Source organism: Astyanax mexicanus, chromosome 18 (genome assembly GCF_023375975.1).
Source record: "Astyanax mexicanus isolate ESR-SI-001 chromosome 18, AstMex3_surface, whole genome shotgun sequence".
In the NCBI taxonomy this organism is placed as follows: Eukaryota; Metazoa; Chordata; class Actinopteri; order Characiformes; family Acestrorhamphidae; genus Astyanax; species Astyanax mexicanus.
Genome location: NC_064425.1, coordinates 19,067,384 through 19,093,155, shown reverse-complemented (window position 1 = coordinate 19,093,155; position 25,772 = coordinate 19,067,384). Strand labels below are relative to the sequence as shown.

At 36.7% G+C, this 25,772-nt stretch overlaps 1 protein-coding gene across 1 annotated transcript in view; it reads right to left on the bottom strand.

Moving 5' to 3' along the window:
- Nucleotides 1-24,741, bottom strand: part of gpr4 (G protein-coupled receptor 4) — a 41,619-nt gene extending 16,878 nt beyond the window's left edge. Inside the window, exon 1 of the mRNA XM_007236826.4 lies at nt 24,568-24,741. The gene's annotated coding sequence lies outside the window, so the exon portion shown is untranslated. The remainder of the gene's footprint in view (nt 1-24,567) is intronic.
- Nucleotides 24,742-25,772: the final 1,031 nt, after the last annotated feature.

Sequence of the window (25,772 nt, the reverse complement as noted above, 5' to 3'; positions counted from 1 at the left end):
AATAAAATAAAATAATAATACTTAATGCCTGTTAAATAGCTTTAAAACAACCACAGTCATGATCTTCCTCTTACAGTGTCATTACGTAGCAGTCTACAGTATGTTTCTTTGATTATTACTGTCTGTGCTCATTATGTAACTGGGTGTGTAAAGGTGATTTTTTAAAGGCCAGTTAATTTCATCACACCTCTTTCTTTCACACATCCTTAGCAGGTTTTTCTGGATTCAACTGAATGGGCGTTGCCAAAACATCTGTGGGATTATACGTTGGACTTTGGACCCTTTAAAGTATCCACCCATGTGTGTCATCTCCACGGTTCAGTCTGCTGTCCTCATGCTACGCAATGCTGGGACACTTCAATCCCAGAACCTGAGTGCAAGGTATTTAATATATGCCCACTATAAACTAAAAATTAAATCAAGCCTGCAATCCATTTCTAAGCAGAGAATACAAAAACAGATGTCACTTTTATCAAACATCTCCATGGAAGGAGACAACCATTACTATTGTGACACATTGAGATAAAGTGCTGATAAACGGCATGAAGTATCTGTAAGTGATCTTTCAAACCCACATCAAATAGGCTTAATAGTGTTGGACTTGCAGTTTTATCAGGCCTTAATGAACATGATGGGTTCATTTACAATTTCATTAGGGTCATTTTATCTAGAGGACAAATATGATGCTCATTTTAATCAGGTCAAACTCGCTTTTAAATTAGCAAGATTAAAGGTCTGTGTTACATCTGCGCCAGATGAGAGATTGACATCTATCTGTACAATTACTTTGTTTTTCACTGACAATAAGCTTGGTGTTCCTAGCTCGCTTTTTTCCTATCATAGCTTTCAATATGGAGAAAAGAGCTTCATGTACTAATTTGTATTACTTTTCTTCCTTTTCACAGGCTTATTATTATACATGATAAAAAACTATTTTATTTTGTAAGTAATCATCTTGTAATGGATGTCAAATCATTTTTATTCTGATTATGAATTATGCATGATTTATCATATGCAGTAAAATACAGAACAGTATGCAAATAATGCAGTTGGGTTTATCATTAACCAAACAACTTCTCTCCTGTATGATCTCACATGAGTTTTTCAGACCTTAGAAATATTGTCAAGATCCCGCCCAGTGAGGGTTCTGTAGCAATGGCAATCCCCCTCGAGGGCTCTATACAGACCTGGCAACCTATGACCAAATCTCAATGCGTTCCCTCTGTGTCTGACGTAGGTGTGGAACACAAGACCATGTTGGACCATGTGATTAATGGAACACAGAACAATGTGTTAAAGTCTGCAGATAGCGAGAAGTAGGTGAGTGTGAAAATGTCTCGTGAAAAACTTTTAATGCTGGACAAGAAATATTGTGCTGCTTTATTTGTGAGCATTTAAACAGTACTGCATTAAATTTAAACCATATCATGAGTACCGAAAGCAACAGAAAAATGCATATGGGTCAAATTTAAACAGTGAAAGACAGACAGTCTTTACCTAAACTAAATCAAATGCTAAGGCTAAGAGGGTGCGCATTTCTAGCGCAGAAAAACGGGACAAAAGAGTCTAAAAGCGGAGAGGGTGCGCATTTCTACTGCAAAAAAACGGGCCAAAGAGCCTAAAAGCGGAGAGAGTGTGCATTTCTAGCGCAGAAAAACGGGCCAAAGAGTCTAAAAGTTGCCGTAATTAAGGAGTTTTATATTAAGAGACATCATGATTAAACATCAATTTGAAAAATCTTAGTTTACACAACACTGTCAAAGAAAAAGATAGTTAGTCAAGTAAAATGGTGTGTAAATTAAATAATCAGGAAAAAAGTATTATTTAAAGTGGTATATTTCATTATTTGTTTTATTACATAGTGTGGCCCGTGACTTCAAATATATTTTTCCTTCTGGCCCCCAACAAAAAAAGTTTGGACACCCCTGTTTTAAAGTGTAGTGAAAACCCTGCAATGATTAACGCAATGTTAGCGCTTTCACTTCTGGATGGGATGTCAGAATCAACCTTTTTTTTTAAAATGCCAGGGTCTAAAAGTACTTTCTTTCAGAACATATTTTTTTATTAGACCTGCTGTCTTTACTTGAGTTCCATGATTAGGCGCTTGGCTCTCATCCTGCCAGATGGATTGTATCGAGCCATTAACAGCTTTGTGTTTGTGACAGGCGTCCCTGTGGATCACGCCGCCAGGTCATGCTAATTAATCAGCGTAAACACAACACTTCCCGATGATGTGGCCTCCTCGTGGCCCTTACAGCAGAAACTCCACTCCTCCTTGTTCTGGTGAAAAAGGCCCCCTGTTATCACATCACCCCACAACAATAAACACACAGTTTAGCACTGGATACAGAGGAACTGGCAGCTTTTTAATCAGAGAGAACTGAGAGATGGACCTGTCCACCTCCCTCAGATGAGAGAGTCTGTGAGAGAGAGGGAAGGGGGAAGGGAGAGTAAGGGAGAGAGCAACAAGAAAGGAAAGCCACAGAGAATGGAGAGAGAGAGAGAGAGAGAGAGTGGGAGGAGGGGTGAAAGAGAGGAGAGGGAGGGGGAGAGGTATGAACAGGAAGATCAGACTAAAATAGAGTCGCTGATTATTAGTTCATTCATTAGATCAAACATCTCACCAGCGTTATGACATTAAAACAGGGAAACTGGGAAACTGAAGCCCAGTCTCGTAGGTCTTTGGCAGGACGCTACAAGGTCAGCCAAGGTTTATTTTTGTAAAGTATACTGTACAAAGGAAGGGCAAAAGGACAAACTGCATGCCAGATTAGACTCACTGCAGTTCTCCAAGAACACCTACGACCAGGCCTTCAGCCTTCAAGATAACACAGTTCGGTGGACTGCTTAAAAATTATATTAAGAATTAGTCATGTTTTTTTTACTGCGTTATCAGATATCAGTTCTTATTATTGAAAACAAATGTGCTCTCAAAAATCCTCCACATCGACTACATGTCGACCATTACTGATCAAATTCAGTTAAGATTTGAGATGTTTTGCAAATGTAATAAATGAGCTGATATTTAAATTAGCATGAATAAAGGGTAATAATAACAACCTCATGCTTACTAAGTGCTATTCCTCCTCTAATGAAAAATAATAATACGACAGACTGGCAGCTTGTGTTGATTAAAATGTTCTGTTTTGTCAGAACACCCTGAAATTATTCTTACACAGGAGGAATCTTATGCCAATCTATTACCAAATGTCCATCAATTCATCTCTTACTTTTTATTTTAGTTTGTTTTCATTCCGGCTTCTCATCTCCCATAAGATGTTATTATGAGCATGAGCCCGATTTAAACCTGATTTTTAGTAGAGCTTTAAAACTGAGTTTTTTTTTAATGTTTGAATGAGCGGAATCTGTTCAGAATTATGCTAATTAACATTAAAGCAGCACTAGGTAGGATTTTCTTGATTTTTAAACTTTTTAAAGAAGTAAAATTACAGCTTCAAACTCACTGCAGCGCTGCATTGAGGTGTAATAGGAGGAATAGCGGTGCTCTCGTGTCTGTGCCGGAGCTCCTCTGAGCTCAAACCAGACTCTGTAAGTTTTCCTAGGCGGCCACGACCAACCCTCGCAAGAACTGCGACCTGCTTTCCGACCTTTAGTTCTAACAGTTCTACAAGGACTCCTGGTTCATTCTTTACAAACTAACATACAGACACTCTGGCAGAAGCTGGAAAGAGACCGAATATGTCTGTGGAAGCCAGAAAACGAGAAAGAGAAACTAATCCGCCTGAAACATTTGTTACACTCTACTCTACACTCAACTGTAGGGGGAGCTCGCGAGCACAAAATCTCAATCCTACCTAGTGGAGCTTTAAAGAAGCATAGACCTATTATTTAAGAAAATTATTTTTTAAGAACAGCTACACACAGTGATGCAAGTCAAGTGCGTAATGTGGATGAGCTGAATCACGAGTTGCGTGATTATAACATTCTAAATTGTTCAAGTTAACAAAAAATTTTTTTTTTTTACTTTGATATATTGTGATTATCACGCCGTTGCTTTATATAAATCTATATATCTTTATATCGGCCCGAGTTCAGGTCGGGCATCGGGTCGGGCTTGGGCAGAGAATCTAAGCTCTAAAGGGAAGTATAATCTATAATATTCTGACACCCTTTTGGTTTATACACGATTCACATGTCATTTGATTTAAAAGTGAAAAACACAGTAAAAACAACAGCTTCCTGTAACGACTACTGATAAGCTAGTAGGCAGGTCACTATATTTTGCTGAAGAGAGATTCCATCTCATTTCTTTTTTTCTTTCTTTAGTTTTACAGATTACAGATTATACTGTACATAGTCAACCAGAGAGAGGTCAAGACTGATGCACTGACAAGGCTGACTGTGACCAGCAGTCTGTTAGCAGTGTGTGTGTGTGTTCAGATGATGTTATCCAGCATTTTTGGCAAATAGTGATATGAAGATTAGGGTCATCTGTATGAAACATGTTTTACTGGAAGACACTTAAAAACTGTGCAGATCGTCTGTTTAGAAAGCACATGGCCACACAGAGAAGAATGAACATCCTGAAGCTATTTTTCTAAAGTGGGGGAAATGTTTTAGATGGTTTCTTTTCATTAAAATGGTCAAAGGAAGTCTGGAACACCAAAGTCTATCCTGATATTAAACCCAGTATGTATAATTTAAACCAGTAGAACAGCAGTAAAGCAGACTGATGTATAATTAAAACCACACAGAATCTACAATGACACAACAGCTTCATAAAATGTATTAAAGTGATATCAAATGTACTTTAATTAAAAACAGAACTAAAATGACTAAAGACTAAAGTGTTCCCCTTGGCCTATTAGCAAAGTATTTATCTAAGAGAGTCAAAGCAGACCACACATAACATTTCATCCAGCAGTAGAGCAAACATATGTTCAAAGTCTCTGAAAATATGTTTTTAATTTACATCCTGATGCCTAATGTAAATTATCTACTCTCACTAATTCAGCCATCTTGATTCAAAAAGGAAACCAGCCAGGTAACAAAATAGATTTTACTAGATCAAATCATTCTGAGAAGTGTGTGTTCTTTTTCATTTCAAATAAAGACATCAGGTGAGGTACACCAAAGTAATTAGCATAACTTCATTCTTCCTCTACTCTCAGCATCGACTCATAATTCACACTCAATAAACTCAGTCTACATAGAAGAACTTCAAGTGCTTAACTCACCCCTTATCTTTGGGGTCAGTTTGACCCAATTCAACTCTTAACATCTCTGAAACTTACTACCATAATTTCTGTGCTTCATATTTAATGACGTTCCAGATTTACATATTTTTCAATGTCTTGTAGACCTGATATTCTTTACCAGTCAAGGCTAGATGTTTTAGATGAATAAAATATTGGAAATATGTTCTAAACATTTGTAATGAATAGTAATGAGTAGGGGTGTCACGATTTCGATATTTTATCGAAATCAATAGTAATTATGTCATGGTCTCGAGCCTCAAAGTCAAAAAGAGGATCGACGACCCCTGCCTTTAAGCAACGCAAGCACGCGTGCGTGCTATGCAAATGGCGCAGCACACCGTAGTCGACGTTGTGACTGCTCAAAGAGCAGCCCTTTCTCCAGAGCATGTGGACATTCTCATCTTCTTAAAAAAAAACTTGAAAATATAATAATAACAGTTGTTTTGTCTAGCCTCAAATATGTTAATAGTTTTAGTACCTTAAGGAGTATCTTTCAGATAAAGTTAGTAATATATCTTTGTTAAAGAAAAAAACTTGTCATTCTCAGGGACCGGAAAAGTCTTAAAGTCTTATTTTTCAAGTTTAACTGTAGTAGGGTAGAGTTCAGTTTGTTAAGGCTCTAATTGTTCTATTATTTTGTACATGACAGTTCCTGTATTTTTTTATTATTTATTTTATGTTGCACATTGCTGTTTTAATAGTGCACACTGCTGCTACCAAAAAGCCACTAGATGGCATTACATATATATCTTAAATAAATTATTTAAATTTGACCATTAGTGCCTAATGTGGTGTATTACAGATCACTTGTATCATGTTGCATCACTTATATCAAGCCCACCTTTTGAAATATTGAAATAAGATATTGAAAATTTGATGAGTCAAACCAATGACTGACCATAGACTAATCTAAAACTGGCATAGGCCTCTCTGCTGTAAAAAAAGAAAAAAGAAAATCGAGAATCGAATCAAATCGTGACCCTAAAATCGAAAATAAAATTGAATCGAGGATTTAGAAAATCGTGACACCCCTAGTAATGAGGTCACTAAGGCTACGTTTAGATTGCAGGAAAATTGGATTAGTTTCTCAAGACTAGACAAGACAACAGTGTGGTTTGGATCCGATTAGCTTAAAGTTTGATTTCATGTGTTTTCAAAAATCAGTCTGCATACAATCTAGTTTTAAGACAAAAATCATATTTGGGCTGGCAGTCTGAACATAACCAAATCCATCAATTTTACAATCCTTAGAAAAGCATCCCTCTGTTTTAGGCTCTAACCTATCAACATAATATTTGTAGTAATGCCAGAACCACCAAAAGTCCAACCAAAAAAAAAATTCTGATGCATAAAATTTGCGGTACATAATCAATTATAATTGTTTTCTGGATATGAGTTAAAGCTGATGTCCGTACATTGTGGGTTCTGGTGAGAATGGGTAATTGCACAGAGCATGCGGAAGAATCATTTTAAACTGGACGGGTGTGATGCGGACTCCTTTCAAAGCGGATTAATCCGATTCCAGGTTATGTTCAGTCAGACAGTTTCTTTTCTGAAGTCTCCATTGCTCCACCAGCAGCTCACATCTAGTAAAACTTAGCCGGGTCCTCTTTCAAAGGCTGTACATGTGGCGTGAGTACATAAAGACGTGTGACGTGACCAGAAGAACTCTCGCAAAAAAGCGACCCAACACCCCAGTTTTTTAGAATAAATATATATATTTATATATAGCAGGGATGGTCATTGCAGCACACTGGTACCAGTAAACACAATATTTAAACAAAATAATACAGACTGCCACTTTAATTTGAGGATAATGTTAAAATAGTTAATAAAACATTGTCAGAACCATTTAAAGCCTCCTGCCATCCTTCAGCTACAGAACATGATGACATTATTCTGTCCTAAAACCGACAAAGTTTGAGGAGGTAGACATGGATTTTCATCCCAACAGAATTCTTGGCTCCTCTTGGCTAAAAAAGTGAAAACGATTACATTGGTCTGGAGGTTAGTCTTAAACTCAAAAATGGCCTCAGGTCAGCGTTTATTTAGCTGAAGTCATATCAGTAGTACAGTTCAAACAGAGCCTGTGCCAGGCCTGTGCTACACTGTGATACAGTACAGAACGGCTGCACGATATGATTAAGCAGCTTGTGTGTTTTTTTTTTCTTCCCATTACGTATCTCAACTGATAGGTCACAGGTAATTTGACTGGGTACTTAAACACGAAAGTGTTATTATGAAAAGTGCTGCCTGTGCTGTCTTACTGCCTGTGCTGCAATAAACATGATCCATCCAAATGTGTTGTCTCACAGCAAACATTGTTGAAAATTCCTGACATAGTGATGCTATCACTTGTGCTTTTGTGGGACAGGTTGATTACTCATGGCACGAGATGTAGTAATGCTCACGGTGACTTCATACCATCGGCCAAAACATTAAAACCACCTGCTTATTATTTTGTAAGCTTCAATCGACCGAGGCATGGACCCCACAAGACCTCTGAAGGTGTCCTGTGGTATCTGCCACCAAGAGGTTATCTGCAGGTATTTTAAGTGGGCTTTTTGTTCAGCACATACCAATTTTGTAGGTACTAACTACTACACCCTGAAAACACTTGACAGTTTTGAGCAAACAAAAATGTAACTGCTCTTTTGAAGATAATATTCAAATGGTTTGCATGAACTTACATTATCAGTAAGCTAACTTACATAGCTAAAGGTATTACACAAAATAAAACTGTTTTTAATGTAAATGGCTTTTTAAGGCCTTTGGAAGATAATTAAGGCCTTTGTTTTAGATAGATTTAATTTAACACTTTTTATTATTTTTTAAGGATTCACAGGCACCCTGATATACAGACAGAAGTGGACATTCACAGTTCACAGAGTATCAGAGTCCTGTTGAAAATAAACCCAACATAACTCATTACATTTTGAAATTTTCTGTATCGCTTCAGTCAGTAAACTGTCTTCCAGTGTTTACATGGATTTTCTCCAAAGCCTCTGTCTGAAATGTGACCTCATTTTAATAAAGCAGTTCACATGAACACAGAGCTGTAGATGCGAAACAGCGTGTACCCACTCACCATCAACATCCAGCGACTTCTTCTAAATATAAAACTATTTGTGTAAATACAATTATTTATGTTATTAATGTCAAAATCACATTTATTTTCCTTTTTTGCCCAAGTGTATGTTCTGTGTATTCTATTTCAATTAATAAAACAATTTAAGATGTTTTGGTATGCTCTTTCAGTCAGTAAAAGTTTTTTTGTATCATTGTATCAGACATATGTATAGCTTTCTTTTTAGTTATTAGTAAATTGTAACGTTTTTTATTTACATACCAATATTTAACCCAGAGCCCAGACTCAATTCTGGATATTGATCCAAAATAAAAATAAAAATCAGTGATTAAGTTAATAAGTAATTGAAGAGAAAGTTTTTTTGTCTTATTGTGATAATAAAGCACATGACTGTTAATATTTTAAGATTAAAATCCTGATGTATATTAACATTTTTTTCTAAAAATGATGTCACAATAGGTGAGGTCACATGAGGAGTCAAATGTTTCATTAAAACATTAGTAAAACCTCCAGAAGCACTAATTCATTAATCTATATATTTTCATATAAACAAAACAAATAAAACAAACTAAATTTCCTTTTAGGGATGCTCTCATTTAGGAATTTTGAGCTGATGCTGAAAACCCATATCTCACATTCCAAAGCCACTAGATGAGCTTATAAAATAATAAAATTGATCCGAATTACCACTAAAAAGAAATATGAAAATTATACTGTGTTCACACCTGATCACTTCATTTATCTTGAGTAGCCTATCAGGATTAGATCTGAATAAAGCCAAGCCACATAAAGATGCAAGTGTAAGTGTAAATCCGATCACTCAAACCACTTTACGTGGTGGTCTGATTTTAACTTTTGAACCATATTATAGTATAAACACATCCATTTTTTTAAGATACATAAAAAACCCTCCCAGTACAACCAAAACACCAGTAATATTCGTTCTACAACAAGTGAATTTGCATTTGAATTCCAAATGTAAATGCATGTGGATAAAATCATAAAAAAGAACAGTCCAGATACATTACCGATCTACAGCATAGCAGGTGGAAATGATTGTGACCAACGGTGTCTGGCTAGAATTGTCTGAGAAGGCCCCACACACATATCCCACAGTGGAAGATGACAAGGTCAATAGAGATACTGATACTGACGATACCAATTCCTGTGCCATGATTTTTGACATGTCTGTGTAAACTACTATTCTTAAACAATAATGTGCTGAAACTGATATGTCATACTACTTTAATGCTTTAATGCATTTTGCTAATCCTCAGTAAAAACAGGATATGGCTAAATAAATTATAGCTACATTATATCTGCCTCTCACAGAGGCAAAGCCAAAAATCCAGTCTATATACAGTACCAGTCAAAAGTTTTGTCAAACATCTTCTCTGATTCAATTTGCTTTCTTTATTTTTATGATTTTTTACATCATACATTTAATATTGAAGACATTAAAGCTTGTCTTGAAGGAGTTTCTGAAGGTGCTGAAATATAGTTGCTGCTTTTCCTTCACACTGTGAAGCTCCAGCTCATGCCAAATGTAGAAAATAAATTAAATAAAGAAAAACAATGAATGCATAGTAATGCAGACTGAGCTGCTTAACTGCTATGATTTTTAAGCAGCTAAGGCTGGTCCTCCTCCAGCAGCTCTTATTGCCCTGTGTTGAGAACAGCTGATGACAGCTCACTAATATTCAGAGGCCTCAGTTTGCTGCAGAAGCCTATTAGCACAGGCCTCAAAATGTAGAACAGTCTAGTCATGTGCTGCCATTACGATGTTATGCATCACATTCCAGATTATGAATTACAGTAACTCAAAATGTGTTTCTTCATAATCTCATCAGGTACATCTAATTTTCTTTCCATCAAAAGCCTTTCAGCTGCAGAGCTCCATTCCCATCTCAGACAGCACAGCATGCATCTACATTACATTCTGATTTCATTCTCTATGAAATTTCAAAGACATGCAGCTCGGTTATGTAACATTGCATAGAGTTAGGAGTCTGGGCTGAATTAAGTGAATTTCACAGCATAACTGGAACTGTATGATGCATATAGATGAATTGTTATAATTACACTGCTGACACAGATGTGCAAAAAGCGTACACAAAGTTTGTTTTATGTGTACTGCCGGCTAGGGGTGTGCAATATGACGATAACAGATTGTGAAGTATTGTAAGGTGTCTACGATAAGCCATCACAGAAAAAACGCTGGATCGTTAAGCACATTCTATCCACTACAGCAGTTTTCTGCTCAGCCAAAGCTCACTATTTGCTAGTGCCCTTTCACGCACCCTAGTGGCCCGCACATAAACCAATCAGCTCACCGGAACACCTTTGCTTACGTCCCCTCCCCTTTTCTCACATGCGCGAAGCCACGGGTAAAAAAAGGTAGATTTCAGTAATATGGACCTGGTTTGGTTTCGGATGGAAACACGACAAATCTTTTTAACCACTTAAAGAGGCGACATCCCAAACAGTACGTTGAAAATCAGGTAACCAGCAGATTAACTACACCGCAGCTAGTAGAGGCTAATGCTACAGTCGGACCAAAACAAACAATGCTAACACGGTCATTCGAGAGAGGCACTCCCTAAGAGAAGAGAAGTAAATGATGGAGAGAGGTAACAGAAGCTTTTTTGAATCACTTTTTACCTGGCAAAGGACATGGTTCCTTTTAAAACAGTGGAAAACAAGCCAGAAATACTTAAATTTTTCTAAAAAAAAAAAAGTTTTGTACTAAATTACATTGTCAGCTAAGCAGTTAAGTTTTAAATCCTGTCAAAACATTGAATGCTAATAGTAATACTGGAAGAGTTTTTACAGCATTTTTTATTCAACTGCTTTTATTTAATTGTTACTGTCTTTACCTGAATGGTGTTTTTGGGTACCATTTTAAACCAGTGTTAATGAATTAAAATCTGTTCAAAACGTTGCTTGGCCAAAATGGTTTGGTTTTTAGTGCTGTATTTAAGAATGGTTAGATTGTTTGATTGTACTCAACCAACATGAAAAGAATCGTGATAAAATTGTTATCGGGATTATGAAGAAAAAAATTGTGATATAATATTTTTGCCATATCGCCCACCCCTACTGCCAACAGAATAGGACTCTCTGGAGTAGATAAACATGAACCTACTGGCACCATGCCTAATACACCTAATATGCGTATGCAATGGGTGTATAAAGCCCCCCAGTATTGCACTGTGGAGCAGTGGAACTGTGTTATCTTTAATGATTAGCATAGGAAATGTTTTATTCTCCACATGGTTTTCCATTTGTATATTTTACACACTCCAGTGCTTAATGTGAATTTCTGTTTTATGTGAAATTACATATTATAGAAAAAATGTCTGTAAATTCAGCTGTCAATTGGTATTAGAGGTGAACGGAAACCTTAAAAGGATACTAAAACTCACAGGCTACACATCTAGCAACTCTTTATTTTGATATTAGCATATTAACAGAACAGCCAATAGTTGCATAATCACCAGCACTAAATATTAGGGGTGGGAATCGTTTACTATCTCACGATTCGATTCGATTCCGATTTTGGGGGCCACGATTCGATTCAAAATCGATTTTTGATTCAAAACGATTTGAATTATAAAAATTTCTGCTTCTGGCTTATGAATCTTATTGAAAAAAACCCCTCCATAATATACACTGGTCCTGGAGCAAGTAATGTGTTACAAAAACAATAAAATGTGCAGAAATTTGGGTCCTCAGTGACAGAGGAATCACTGGGATATCACAATGACGTTAATGAACAATAAATAAATAATAAATAACACTGCTTTATTACCAGGCTACTAGCGGTGGTGTGTAGGTGACGCTGCTGGGCTGATGTGATGATAGCAGTGGAGCGCTAAAGTTCAGAAGCAGCTGCTGATTAACTAGTTAATTCTAGGCCGTTGTATTTCTTCAGAAAGGGGGCAGGAGGTGGAGAAATTAATTCATATTGTCCATTCCTTAATTCCTCTGTGATGAGGAGCTGAAATTAGCTCTGATTAGCTTATTGTTATTTTTCCGTTCCGCCTTAAATGCTGCAGCCCGCTGCCACCTGTAGCGTTATTTAAGGTGGAACTGGAAAGTTAGCTAATTAGCTAGCTAACAGTTACTGAAACTAACTACTAGCGATCTTTTTTATGCTTGTTATGAAGCATTCTGCAATAAAACATTGAAACTACACGTTAATCTAAGGTAATATAGTGCTTGTTCTGCCATCTTACCGGTGATTCTCAAACACCTACGCTCTGTGTGGGTCTGGAAGATCTCCGTTTGAAGGGACAAGCGCTATCCCCAGGGTTGCCAGGTCCAACAAAAATACCCAGCCCAAAATCAGTCTAAAACCCGCCCCTCAGAATCGATTTTGGGACATTTTAAATCGATTCTGAATCGTAGTAAATGAGAATCAAGATTCTTATGTGAATCGATTTTTTGGCACACCTCTACTAAATATCACTGTAATTGTCCTGTGGCCATAATCACATTTAAATGTAATGTGTTGACTCTGATCTAGGGATAGCTGAGAGGTTTTTCGCTTGTCCAGAATGTCATTACTGCTGATGTGGACGCTGGTCTGTTCAAACAGCAGAAGCTTTTAAAATGTGAACATTAAGCAACTGAAAGGGAACTAATTCAATTGCGCCACAATCTACTCAACATGATGGATGAGCAGGTAGCAGAGCAGGACCCCGACCAATCTTTCACTCTCACCTTACATCACCCCGTCACTTACAGGCACCGGGACACGCTATCTCTCTAAAATCAAGCCAAACTCAGATGTTTTTTAAGACATGTAGCAATGAGGATGGTATTTCACCACAACCAAGATCATGTTATTTTTAGAGTAATGAACGTGACGCAACAGCCTGACAGAGCGAGTGAAGGTTTCAGTTCCCACTTCATAAACATTCTGCACTTAACTAACTGTTAATATTCAATAGTGAGTCATGCAGTTTCTGTATAACTGAAATAGTAAAATCGAACCCTGTACTTATTTAGCTGTGGTATAGAGGGGACAGCACCACACACCCTAATGCATTGTGCTTTTTTTGCTAAATAAATAGGGGTGTAATGGTACGTGTATTCTTTACGAACCGTCACAGTAGGGGGGTCACGGTTCGGTTCGCCCAAATGCATACAGAATACACAGGTGCAGGCCTCTATAGGAGACTTGTGGAACCGATGAACCTAATGCGGAACTAATGTTTACCGGAGTGTTGCATCCGGAAATCGTAGCTGTAGCACTGTTGTTATTAGCAACTCGCTACTGATTTAACCCTTAGCCTGCACTGAGAAGTTTAGCTCTGACTGGAAACAGCGCATGCCGGAGCACACAAGCAGAGAGCGCATGCAGAAACGCAGATAATTCAAACTGTTCACACAAAGTCACTGCACTAAAATCACGCTCTGCCATAGGAAATGAATGGTTGCCTGTCACTTTCCAGTCTGAACGCAGGGTTAGGCGCTCATACTTTCTCTCTCTTACTCACTCGCTCTCTCTCACTCGCACTGTCTCTCACTCTCTCTCTCTCTCTACTGGGAAATTCCAGCATCAAAAAAAAAATAATCATAATTTTAATTCATTTTTGAGAGATTGACACAACTAATATAATTTCATTTTGACAATATAATGCTGATGCTCAAACACTGAAATGCATCCAGTAATATACTTAGGAAAAAATATTTGTAGTTTAAGCAGTTAAAGTTCTGCTGTTGTTTTTGTTCTTAAAAAGGCGCCACAATCATGCTCATTGTTTGTTTGTTCCAACAAGATCCAAAAGATGGAGCCTCTCATGATGACAGTAGAAGAGAACCCTGGTTTCAACCATTTAATAAAAGAGCTCAAGTCCTGTTATAACATTCCATCCCAAAAAACAAAATATGGTTATTATTAAGTTCCATTGTTATTATGAAGTTAATAAAGGTGAGGCTATACAGCAGGCACAGCCTCTTTATTTTTTCCACCAACCGTACCGAAAACGTACCAAACCGCAAGGTTTATACCGAGGTGTGAACCGAATCGTGAATTTTCAGTGCCATTACACCCCTATAAATAACATATTTTGCTAAATATTGGAGCAAGATTAATAATATTTGTTGTTGAAACACGTTTTGTGGAGGCTGTATTTCTTCCAGCTCTCTGTTATTTTTAAATGGTGTTAAATTATACAATGTGACAGGACAGAATGAAGAAGATTAAATTAATAGATGCACAGATGATTTTACAATGTGAGGATGGAAGGATGACACGATTAATTCATTGATTATGAATTGTAAGTGTAATTATTTAATTTTATTCTACTTTCTTGCTGTTCCGTATGTTGCCTATCACCACCATTTTAACTGTATAAATAACTGTAAAGTATGGCTTCTTATAGCTTACTGCTTTAATTTACATACATCCATGTACTAGTATATAATTACAAGTGTACTATATAATATGTCTAGTCTCATGTTGTTGTATTGTCATAGATTTATATCATGATTACCCAGCCCTTCTTGATATATATAAGTATATAATAATAATTTTATTAAATATATATTAATTATATACATATAAGCTAAATATAGCTCATTAAGTCAATTAAGTCAAAACATGGGTTAAATTTACTTTCAGCTTCTAGAATGTACTGACCTGTGGACATAAATGATGACGCAAATTTGAGCATAATTTGCTCAGGAACCGTCTATTGCATCTGTACATTCTTTCCAAAGAGCCGAAGCACAGGCCGACCCCAGCAGGTGAATGGAGCAGGACCGGGTATGCTCTCTTGGCACAAACACAAGGCAGGTATTTAATACAGGCCTAGCAGGATGCCTGTTTCACGCTCCGATGGAGAGGCGGCAGTGTGTCTCTAAAAGGCCGAGGGCGGGCGTCCTGCAGAGAGAATTAATGATTTCAATAAAAGTGCCACATTTTCCACTCGAATCCTGGTCGAGAGTTTTATTGGCGAGGCTTAATGCTGATCAAACTGCCCCGCCGAGCTGGACATGTGCTCCAATGCCAGGCATTTTTGCTATGAGCTGATGTCTGAACACTGTCAGCAACATGATATGGAGTACAGTCTGATCGCTACATGATGTGTAGGTTGAATGTTTTTCTGTTTTGGAGAAAATTTAATGGGAAAATACTCTAGGTCTTTACTCATAACTCCAATCAATGAAAGGTAGCCACATGCTAGGTGCTAAGCTAAGTTTAGCCGATTGGCGTCTGACTATGGTGAGTGCAAATTACATATAAGACCAAGAAGACCCACTTGCTTCTTTTAAATAGGCAAACGTGTTTTCAATTAGCTTTGTTTTGGAAAAGTTGGGCTTAAGCTTTAAATGTTTATCCATTGTCAAAAGTCATGGGATATGGCGCTCAGTGGTCCAGTGGTCTAAAGCGCTGCCGCTATGAGCGGGAGGTCGCTGGTTCGAACCCCCGCCCATGCAGCTTTGCCATTAAGCTGCCGGCGCCCAGAGGAAGCAAAGGAAGCATCTACGTCCCCTCCGGATGGGTAGATGGCGCTCTCTCCCCACATCTAAAAGCTAAAAGGTGATGTCTGCAGCACAGGGCATCTGTGAGCTGATGTATCGCTGCAACTTCCTCCGAGCGCGCTGTGATGCTACTCGACAATGCTGCATCAGCAGCAGTTTGAAAAGAAGCGGTGGCTGGCTTCACATGTATTGGAAAAAGCATGTGTTAGTCTTCACCCTCCTGGTGTGTTGGGGCATAACTAGTGATAGGGGGAGTCCTAATGAGTGTGTCAGGTAACTGGCTGAGCAAAATTGGGAAAAAATGAAAAAAAAAAAGTCATGGGATAGAATTATGTAAATTGATCATTAAGTGTTACTTCAGGGGAAAGCTTTGGAATATTTCTAATGGTGTAATCTTGTGAGTGAGGTTGAACACTGACCAGTGTTTGTCATTTTTCAACAATAACATTTGTATATATTTTATATAAAACATTTGCAATTTGTAGCCAATTGTGTACTTACTGTCTGTTACTGATTTATCAGACATAATGCACATAATAAAATGTATGAAAATCTATTGGCTGATATTACTCCTTCTCAAAATGTTTCGCCTCTTAAAATCAATGGCGAAACATTTTAAAGAGAGATAGATTACAGTGTCATCAAAGCAAGAAAGGCTGATGCCGCTACTGACACACTTTTGGTCCCACAAAAACACCTACAAAGGTATCATGTGGTTCTTCAAGTAGATTCTATCTGCTCTGTTGTTGATATTATATCTCATCCCGGCAGCTCTACTATACACCTCCGGAGGAATGCAGAGAGACACCACCTCCGTAAACAGTGTCAAGATACTCAAAGGCATGAGAAAGTCATACGATAGCCCATACAGGCCAAAAATAAGAAAATCACCTCAGACTGAGGGCACTATTCTGTGTTAATATTGGTCTTACAATGGAACACCAAACTCATGTGTCTAAACAGAAAAAAACTTATATATTAATAATATCTACATCCAAGAGAAGATAAAGCTTTTCCTGCTGGCTTATGAGTCTGTGTTAGTAATTTACACACTTTTTAGGATAATGTGATCTTAGAGAGACAGTGATAATGTTTAAATAATGCAGAAAGGTGTTATAAAAAATGCATTTTGGCAACAAGTAAAAAATATCTAAAAGAAATAAAAACGAACATAATTCGATGCCAATGTTTTTTTTTTTTTTACAACAGATTTAGATTTTTTTTTTATTTAGGTTTAGACAGGTTTAAATTTATGATTTTGCTGATAAAACCCTAAATGCTGGTGTTTAATATCTTAAACAGAAATAACACAATTTCACCCTTTGCCCTAAACAGCAGTTTCCCCAAGCAATATAAATCCTGGACTAAAATGAGTTGCTAAAAGTAATTCACCATTATCTGAAATTTAGTCCAAGACTAGAGTTAATTCATGCCCAGGAAACTGGCCTGAAAGTGTTCCGAGTCTTGCACAGGAGCTTAATGAGGTTAATGCATTTATATGATGTAGTTATAGGTAATGCACGTCTAAATTATTTAGGTGACACAGGATCCATTATAATAACCACATAAATACAGAGCATAACAAAAGAATCAAACTTTGGACACCAAAATGTTTATAACCTATGACTGTGCTAAACATGGACAGGGCAAAAAGTGGAACCATCACAGATTAGTTTCAGTGAAAAACCCACCTGTTTCTCCCTATTTTCTTTTTATCTTTCCACCTTCAGTATCTAATTCTTACAATTATGTTTTACCTGTACTAATACTGATACATTTTTTATTTTACCCTCTGAATTTTTTTTTTAAATGTTGTTCAGGTAAAATTCTTAAAATGATGTCTTCATTACGTAAAGTAACACAGACTAACATTAGTTAAGTTTAGTATAAGTTAGTTTAGTTTAGCTAATCTTTTCTAGTCTAGTGGTTTAGTTTTTTTCTTTTCATATCAGCGGCAAACAGTCCTGAACTCTGGTACTGTAATTTGATGGAAACTTGAAAATTGGAAATTGTTTTATAATAAAATAACTGTACTTTTCCTTCTGAAATGTTACACTTACTGGATGAACTGGGAATCTAGTGCACAAATCTGCTTTGCTTTTGGTACTTTACTCTGTGCTGTAAGCTCAATGAAGGTCGCCTGAGACCAGACCCGTTGCAACAAGGCAAGCAAACCAATCAATTGCCTAGAGCCCAAAGCTGGCCTGGGGCCCCCAGAAACGTCAGGTTAAGAATTTAAACCAGTGACCCCTTTACATTCTGTGAATGCAGAAAGGTCAATGTAGTAAAATACATGACCATCAGCCTCAATGGGGCCCCTCCCACTAGTTCCTGACACTTTCCAGCCAGCCAGGTTTGTGATTGGCCTCAGCACTCAATTTTGCTTGGGGCCCACAAATGCTCTGAAACTGCCTTATCTGAGACGCTGTACTGGGAGAAGCAGTCAAGTCTACTAAATAAGTAAATGACTCTACTAGAGTCTGATTACTAATTTGACAACATGTTGTACAATTTTGTCCTCATTTCTATAGAATAAAAGGGAATGAACCACAGCCTTCATGTTTTTAACAGTCATTGGTTTTGATTGATGGCAGCTATGGACATCATTTATGATAAGGGAAATGCCAACTTTAGAACTAACTTTAGAATTAAGGTTAAAGAGATAAAGTCTAGGTATTTACATCCAAATGCTGGTCCTAAAATGTGTGTGTGACTGTGCATGAGTGTAAACATTAAAGAGAAGGGGGGGGGGGGCAGAGAGGCAGTGAGAGTATTTCCATTACCCTCTGGAAACAGGGAAAGTGTGCTTGAGCAGGTGTAAGATTCAGGAATGCAGCTATCCAAAATCTCTCCGGTCACACACAGTAGTGGTGTAGTGTAAACTGTGCTTAGATAGCTGAAAACAGGCTCTCCAAAATCATTTATGATGTGAAAAGGATGTCTAAACACTGAATTACATAAAGCACTTATAAGATACTGAAGCTGCCAGTGTTTATGCCACCTGGGCAGAGCTGCTGCTTTTTTAAGGCCGGTGCCAGTTTTAATCATTCACAATCATGGCAGGAAATCCTGCTTTTTAAGTGCACAACTTCCTGTGCTGTATACATAGCTTGGCAGAGTGTAATATGGGGAACATTTCAAAGTTAACTTGTGAAATTTGAGGAGGCTGCTGATGAATTTAGAGGTTTTCACACGACCCACGATGACCTAAAGTGGCTTTTAACACTTCACCCTTTGTGCAAGATGTCATCATGGCTACTGTACTGTGTCAGCCTTGCTAAAAGGCCTTCATCTAGAGGACCCTGAGGGACTACAGATTTCACCCGGCACTGTGATAGCTGAGTCTGGAATGAATACAGAGACAGACATATAACAGTCTGTGTTCTTACTTATGTAAGTAAGCAGACATGGAAAGAACACAGAAATGTTTATAGCATCTTTTTATATGAGGCCTCACTGGAACTCATTCATGCCACCTTGCCATGAGAAAGTGTTTAACCTCACTCACAAGATTACACCTCACAACTTATAAAGGTATGGGCATTCCCAAGTTGCTCATTAAAATAACAATCTGCAATCAATTTATATAATGCTATCCCTTGAGTTTGACCAGTCTGTGCACTTTGCTATACTACAATAAATAGCATACTATACTATACTATACTATACTATACTATACTATACTATACTATACTACACTAAGGAATGCACCATACAATGTAATATATGTAATGTAACATAATTATGTGCTACACTATACTTTGCTGTTTATAACTAACATTAATAACTTTATTGAACTAATAAATGTGATATATTGTTTTGACTGCCTGCGATTTGACTGCATTAAAAGTAAGCAATCTTCTTACGTAAGTTAGCAGACATGGAAAGAAAAGGGGAATGTTTATATCAGTTCTGTATATCCAAACACTTGGAATGTCAACTGCACTGATAATAGCTTTGCTGTGACTGTGCTGAGTACACATTACTGTGTAGTGAGCTGGATATCTAAACACACTAGTAGTGTTAGCTTTCAAAAGCTGCAGAAATGTATGAACATTTACAGTAATATTTATAATTAATTTTGAAGATGCAACATTATGGAGCATCTTAATATAACTCATTATTACTATACTATACTATACTATACAGAAAGTGGAGTTTTCTTTAGATTTGTTGTTGTTGTCAACCCTGGGACCCCCTGCCCTGCACGTTTTAGGCCACACGTATCCAAATAGTAAAAAAAAATATGAATTCCGTACTTCTTTATGCAACTTTAACATGTTAGCCATGCTGAAATGTTTCTCAGTGATACACAGAAAATACATAAAACCCACCTAGCCCATATTTAAACCATGTGAATAGTACCATACTGTCATATTCACACAAAGTTCTTCAAAAATTATTTTCATTTTTTGACACAATGTGAAAATACTGAATTCTATGATTATTTTTCCTATGATATTTCTATGATATATTTTTTTTTAAAGTGTAGTGCATTATAAAATGTTACATAGATAGAGGGGTAGACAAAAGCAAACATTAATTAATTCAGTTGATGAACCAAGAAAAGAAAGAAAAATTAACAAGCAAAAAATCACTAGCTCAACCTAAATGAATACATAGTACATTATTGATTCTGTAATGTGGCATACATGGATAAAATTAAGGGATAAAGGCTTAAAACTGATATCAGATAAGAAGAAAACATTTACAAAATGGGGCAAAAAGGAAAACTGGTAAAAAAAAAAAAAGAAAATGAGAAAAACTGTATTTGGAAAATAATAAAAGGAACTTTATTTTTTAATTTATTATTAGGGCCCTACTAAAGCTGAACTAAGTAAAAGAAGACTCCTACCACATATCTATAAATGTAACTAAAGGTATTATCATTTACAAAACACTTATTAAAGTACAAATCCATCAAACTGGTACTTAAATACATTTAACTATTTAGTATTTTTCCTGTATTTTACACAGTGAACAATAATTAGTAATATATATGGCCCACAAGCTTTCACTGACTACTAGAGATGATAATGTAAAGCAAAATTTCCACTAACTTATATTTTCTGTAAATATAAGCAATGTTAATGTGATGCACAAATTTCCACTAACTTATATTTCCTGTAAATAGTTTGTAAAACAAAACAGGCTCTATTTGTGTGACTCAAACTGCATATTATCTGCTGGTATGAGCTTACTGGTATGTTTTATAAAAATACCTTATGGTGCCTCCATCCTGCTGTGGTAAAGAGTTTTTCCCTCACACAACCTGGTGTACAAAACAGACATTACCCTGCCGTAACACCCTCATTAAGCAGGCGGGTGGTGCCGGAGGAGACAAGCCATTGGCCCTCGAGGCGATTACTCTCCTCTCCTCGTCACGCTTTTAATGTCCACTCTTATCTCACATCCCCAAGTGGGCAATTACTGCTCGCTCAACGCGACTGATTAAACGTCTGAGGGCTTTTCTCACAAAGCCTGAGCGAGAGGGCCCATATCAGACATGCATGTGGGAAAATCAGCTGTCAGAATCATGGCCCACTCAAAAAGATCACCCTGAGGAGGACATGATTCAGTGGCAGTAGAAAACAATGTCAATGGCCCATTAGATCACAGAGGAGAGAGAAACTGCACCCGTCTCTGAGCGTTCAGAGTCACATGCAAAGCCAGACAGGGGCTGGGATTCAAGCTGTGGCTTTCTGTTAAAAAAGGCAAAGAGAGAGACCCTGTCTGTGCTTTCATTAGTATCTCATGTACATGCCAGAATGAAGCAACAACTGCCTCCTACACTTACTCATTTATTACTGAAAAGATTTTGAGAAGCCAGAACAGTTGAAACGAATAAACGAACACCCAACAGGCACTGGATGTCAATTTGATGTTAGAAAGATTGGACTGATGTTAAACTGTAGTTGAAACAACAAAAAAAATCGAATTGACCAACAAAATTCAACGTAGTACAGATGTTGAATATTTGGTTGCAGTTCAATCTCCAACATTAGACAGACATTTAGGGTTGGCTACACAACACTATGACTCCCACTATGAACCCCACACCATAAAACATCACAACAACCTTAGAATTCCTTAGAATATCATGCTATGTGGATTTAAACATTAAATAAAGTACGTTTTGCAGACTTGACTGGCATTTCACCATATACTTCAAATGTTAACACTTACAGTGTACAGTGTTGCAAATTTACTGTGTACCTCAAACTAAATGATCTTATTTTGTGTCAGTATGATGTCATATGTTGGTATTTGACATTTTGATGACTTAACATAACACCAAACTATATCAGCTTAAAAACAACTAAATTTCACAATATCAGTTGTCTAGAGTATTCTACATCAAATACACATATCCATCCAGCACACAAAGTTGTAACAACATTGTCAAAAGGGTTGCACTATGATTAATAAAGTTTCTTGACAACTTTTCTCAGCAATAACACCATGTAACTGTGTTTTCTGGGGTTGGCAGTGGACACTGAATTTAATTTTGGTCAATCAACGTCTATAGACACTCGTGGCCAGCAGGACATTATTATTAACTTTAACATTTGTCATATCGCACCACTCACTCACAACAAATCCTTTCAGAAAACAACAACAGTGTAATAAAGCAGTAATAAGGTCAGTCTAATAATGTAATATGAAGCGTATCTCAATCAGCTTTGCTACCAAATCTTGGATCTGACTGGTAACTCCAGTACAGACATGGGTAAATAGGGTTATGGACATTATGGACATATGATACAATCCACAAAAGAGGAATTCTGTTTAGAGAACAAAGAAGCGACTGAAGTATTGAGGGGAAACTGTTGAGAGCTGGTATAGTTTTCAGATGTTTTGTGTAGTTACTTATCTATAGGAAGAGTGAATGCTTCAATATAGGAACTAAAAACTCAACACTCAGCAATCACACAGCGTTTAGCGATAGTCATTCAAATACTGTCAGTGTTAAAAACAAATGAGGTAAAAAAAAAAAACATTTACAGTGTTAAATTTACACTAGCAAAACTGAAATAACATTGATAAATGTGCTCACAGTGCAGTTAGCCAAGTACACTTGCCACTGTAAGTGTTCACTATAAAAAATAATAAGCTAAAAACTATTTTAACACTTGCAGAGTTAAATGTACAGTATCAGTATTGTAATAACACTGGTGTATTTGTCAGCATTGGAGTCAGTCCAGTACACTTGCCACTGTAAGTGTTAAATATAAAATAATAAGCTAAAAACTACTTTAACACTTACAGTGTTAAATGTACAGTATCAGTATTGTAATAACACTGGTATATTTGTCAGCAGTGGAGTCAGTCCAGTACACTTGCCACTGTAAGTGTTAAATATAAAATAATAAGCTAAAAATTATTTTAACACTCACAATATTAAATTTACAGTATAAGTATTGTAATACACCGCTATATTTGTCAGCAGTGGAGTCACTGCCATTGTAAAGTGTTAAAAAGCTAAAAAGTATTTTAACAGATTTAACAGAGTTAAATCTACAGTAGTAGTATTGTAATATTACTGGTATATTTGTCAGCAGTAAGTCAGTCCAGTACACTTGCCACTGTGCGTGTTCAATATAAAATAATGAAAATAATAAGCTAACTATTTTAACAAATTTAACAGTGTTAAATGTACAGTATCAGTATTGTAATATTACTGGTAAATTTGTCAGCAGTGGAGTCAGTCCAGTACACTTGCTACTGTAAGTGTTCAATATAAAATAATTAAAATAATAAGCTAAAAGCTATTTTAACACTCACAGAGTTAAATGTACAGTATCAGTACTGTAATATCCCTGGTATATTTGCCAGCAGTGCAGTCAGTTCAGTACACTTGCCGCTGTAAGTGTTAAATATAAAATAATTAAAATATTAAGCTAAAAACTATTTTAACACTTGCAGAGTTAAATGTACAGTATCAGTATTGTAATAACACTGGTATATTTGTAAGCAGTTGAGTCAGTCCAGTACACTTGCCACTGTAAGTGTTAAATATAAAATAATGAGCTAAAAACTACTTTAACACTTACAGTGTTAAATTACAGTATCAGTATTGTAATATTAATGGGTATATTTGTCAGCAGTAAGTCAGTCCCGTACACTTGCCACTGTAAGTGTTAAATATATGTTAAATATAAAATAATAAGCTAAAAACTATTTTAACACTTACAATGTTAAATTTACAGTTTCAGTATTGTAATAACACCGCTATTATAAAGTGTTAAAAAGCTAAAATATATTTTAACAGATTTAACAGAGTTAAATCTACAGTAGTAGTATTGGAATAACACTGGTATATTTGTAAGCAGTGGAGTCAGCCAAGTACACTTGGCACTGTAAGTGTTTAATATAAAATAATTAAAATATTAAGCTAAAAGCTATTTTAACACTCACAGTGTTAAATGTACAGTATCAGTATTGTAATACTACTGGTATATTTGTCAGCAGTGGAGTCAGTCCAGTACACTTGCCACTGTAAGTGTTAAAAATAAAATAATAATATGCTAAAAACTATTTTAACAACTTTAACAGTTCAAATTGGAATTTACAGTAGCAATATTGACCTTCTGTGAAAAAAAAAGGTAAAAGTAGACTAAACTTATTTAACAAAGTAGAGTTAATGCCATTTAACTTCAGAATAAAACTCTTCTAAATAAGAAATACGACGGAAATGTCCACAGCTCTACAAATAACTAGACTTCTGGAGGACACTATCAGCCTACAGACGATAGAGCAGCTCACCTCATGAAGCTGAAGCTCCTGGAGAGTAAAATAAAGCCCAGTCCGGACTGAAGCCTGAGGGGAACACAGCTGTCAGTCAGTCAGTCAGATACTCAGTCAGTAAACCCCCGGTCACTTTCAGCAGCAGCAGCAGCAGCACTACAGCCCGGTACAGCTCTCAGACTACCGCACTGCTCCACGAGGAGAGAGAGAGAGAGGGGGGGGGGGGGGGGGGGGGGGGGGGGAGGAGAGCATGGAGGGCGAGTTTGCAAACGGAACTTAGAGTATCTCTCTCTCTCTCTCTCTCTCTCTCTCTCTCTCTCTCTCTCTCGCTCTCTGATTCCCACACGATGGCGCTACCACTAGTACTACCTCCAACACCCTCATACTATACTATACACACAATTAAACCTATTAACCGGTATATAAACCCATTACAGTACTGATTAATAATACGCTCTGAAGCTGGTAGCTACTATTTAAACCATTGTTCAGTTCTCTGTGGGAAAAAAGCTTTTATACACACAGCTCTGGAAATAAATAAGAGACCACTTCAGTTTCTGATTTTGCTATTTATAGGTATATGTATGAGTAAAATGAAGATTGTTGTTTTATTTTTATAAACTACGGAGAACATTTCTTCCAAATCATTCCAAAAAAAAACATTGTCATTTAGAGCGTTTATTTGCAGAAAATTTTAAATGGCTGAAATAACCTCAAATAATGCAAAGAAAAAAGTTCATACTCATAAAGTTTTACGAGTTCTGAAATCAATATTTGGTGGAATAACCCTGGTTTTTAATCACAGTCTTAATTCATCTTGGCAGGTTCTCCTCCACCAGTCTTACACACTGCTTTTGGATAATTTTATGCCACTCCTGGTGCAAACATTCAAGCAGTTCAGCTTGGTTTTATGGTTTGTAATTATCCATTTTCCACTTGATTATATTTCAAAGGTTCTAATTTGGTAAAATAAAAGAAATTAATAATTTTTAAGTGGTCTCTTATTTTTTTCCAGAGCTGTTTAACAACGTGTTTTGTTTTTTTTGTGGACTCAACAGAGACCCACTTTCTGCACATTCTCCAACACAGCATAAAAATAACACTTTTAACAAACAACGAACATACAAAATCGAGCTGGCACACAATCTTAATGTTGAAATATGGTTGAAGTAATGTCTATTGTTGTTGTTTCAACATTTAATGTTAAATGATTGTGCAAACGT